General features: G+C 42.0%; 1 long non-coding RNA gene across 1 annotated transcript in view; it reads right to left on the bottom strand.

The window, feature by feature from the left end:
* Positions 1-4: 4 nt before the first annotated feature.
* LOC117950717 overlaps positions 5-2,272 on the bottom strand; it is a 6,492-nt gene continuing 4,224 nt past the window's right edge. The window contains exon 3 of the long non-coding RNA XR_004657977.1: positions 5-79. This is a non-coding gene — a long non-coding RNA (uncharacterized LOC117950717). The remainder of the gene's footprint in view (positions 80-2,272) is intronic.

Below are 2,272 nucleotides of genomic sequence, written 5' to 3'. Positions count from 1 at the left end.
TTGACCTGGTTTGCTTTTGCAATTTAGCTATTCAGCATTCCCACGCATTTTCTGCAGGAAATGCATTTTCTAGTTATTTCTTATTCTCCATCTTCCGCCAAATTTTGTCCCGCTACTAGTCCCAAAGCGTTGCCAACACGCGCACCACATTACACCGACATGTGGGTATTGATCGGGAATGGTGTGCTATGTCTTTTCTAAGAGATTTGCCACGCGGTTTCACCGAAATCGGCCAAAAACCGGCAACATTTTCTCATTGACTTGAATGGGAAAATGTTCGAGAAATCGCTCAACATCGCTCAAAACGCCCCCTCTTTGGGAGCGGGCTGCATCGCCATACTTTACCGTAGAAACATGATTAAAAGTTTAAACCGAAGACAAGACTTTGGCCTTTATTGGGCTAAATGGGCGTTCAGATACCAACCACGGTTTCTCCCAAATCCCAGTTGACGTATCGTCCCGTTTTCAGACCGTCTCAGATTTTCCAATGTGTGTGTATGTGGCGGAATGTTCGGAGCTAGAGTGGAGACAGAGTGGGGAGACTAAAAAAATTATCTTTTTTTTTTCTCTATCTCTTGCTCCCACGTCAACAATTCTAACTTGTCATGGACAATTTATACATCAAAACGTAGGTATTCTTGTCTAGTTTCATCCAATGTGCTCAGTTATGTGATATGATGTATACTTTCCGCTCAGCCACCTTGGAAATGAGAACAGTTCCACATTTTCCTCCATTCACTGTAATGTTAAACATCGTCCACATTTCTGAGCAAAATGCAGAGTAAAGCACTTTTTTACCTCGCTGATAGAGCCACATTTTTAACTTTATCCACATGAATTTTATATCAATACGTTCACAAAGGCCTTCTGGTCCTCACGGTGAGGTTATTTTATTGATATCACGTATGCTTATCGTCTAATGACCATTTGTTTGACAGCTTGTTCAGTATGTTAAGAGCTGGTGAGACCGCTCACAGCTGCGGTCGTTAACCGATTCCAGATCAAAAGAGATGACATCACAAACATCAAAGGCTTCCTAGCTGTGTTTACAAACATGGCCACTGATTATATGTTGTCATGGCAATGGCCATGGTCTGTCTGTCTCATGATATATTACAATGTAAAGCTTCCTAAACAAATCCTTTGGTGGTGGTGCAGTGGGTATGAGACACACACACAGACACACACACACACACACACAGACACACAGACACACACACACACACAGACACAAACAGACACACACACACACACACACACACACAGACACACACACACACACACAAACACACACACACACACACACACAGACAGACACACACACGTCCTTAGTAACCAGGCAACCATACTATGTATGTCTGTCTGTCTCCATCTATCTGTCTCCCTCTCTCTCAGACACACACAAAGATAGACACACACACATGTCCTAACGTCTTAATTAGGTTTTAAAAAGTTATATCTCTGAAGGGTTAAGACACTTATTATTTTTTATCAAGTTTTATTGCTGTTCGGATGTGCCCCAATAGCCGGCACACTGATACAATTTCTGCGGAATTTTCTAGTTAACATTTGTTAAGTTACTGTTGATGGTAATTTTTGGTTTTGTTTAGATGTATCGAATTGTAATTAGGGGCGGCTGTGGCTCAGTGGTAGAGCGGTTGTCTGACAATCGGAAGGTTGGGGGTTCAATCCCTGTGTCCTTGGGCAAGACACTGAACCCCGAGTTGCCCCTGGAGTGTGAGTGTGTATCTGATGAGCAGGTGGCATGTTGTACGGCAGCCCCGGCCACAGTGTATGAATGTGTGTGAATGGTGAATGTTTCCTGTATGATGTAAAAGCGCTTTGAGTAGTCGTTAAGACTAGAAAAGATATATAAATACACACATTTACATAATTATATAAGTGATGATCAGAACCATGTGCTAAAGCTATGCTTGCAGCAACTATCACTTGTTGCCATTCAAACACCCTGAGCTGTACCTGACTCAAGCCAGTGGACTCACTCGGTTTACTTTATCTGGGTAACATGACAGAGATATTACCAAAACAAGTTTCCTGGGATTCATTCTAAACTTTCGTTTGACTGAAAGAGACAATTATGTTGTTAATCAAATATTTCTGAGCCAATTAATTGTAGAGCAAAAAGTGGAATTGTTAAATCTGTAGATATACCGCCCAGCCCTATGTGAGAGAGATAATCAGAAACAGGAAGGCACGGCGGCCACACACACACAACACAGGATAAAATAAGACAATGTTAGAGAGAGAGAGA

The sequence above is a fragment of the Etheostoma cragini genome, chromosome 9 (assembly GCF_013103735.1).
Source record: "Etheostoma cragini isolate CJK2018 chromosome 9, CSU_Ecrag_1.0, whole genome shotgun sequence".
NCBI lineage: Eukaryota > Metazoa > Chordata > Actinopteri > Perciformes > Percidae > Etheostoma > Etheostoma cragini.
Note: the sequence above shows the minus strand (reverse complement) of the source record. Positions and strands in the feature narration are given on the sequence as shown.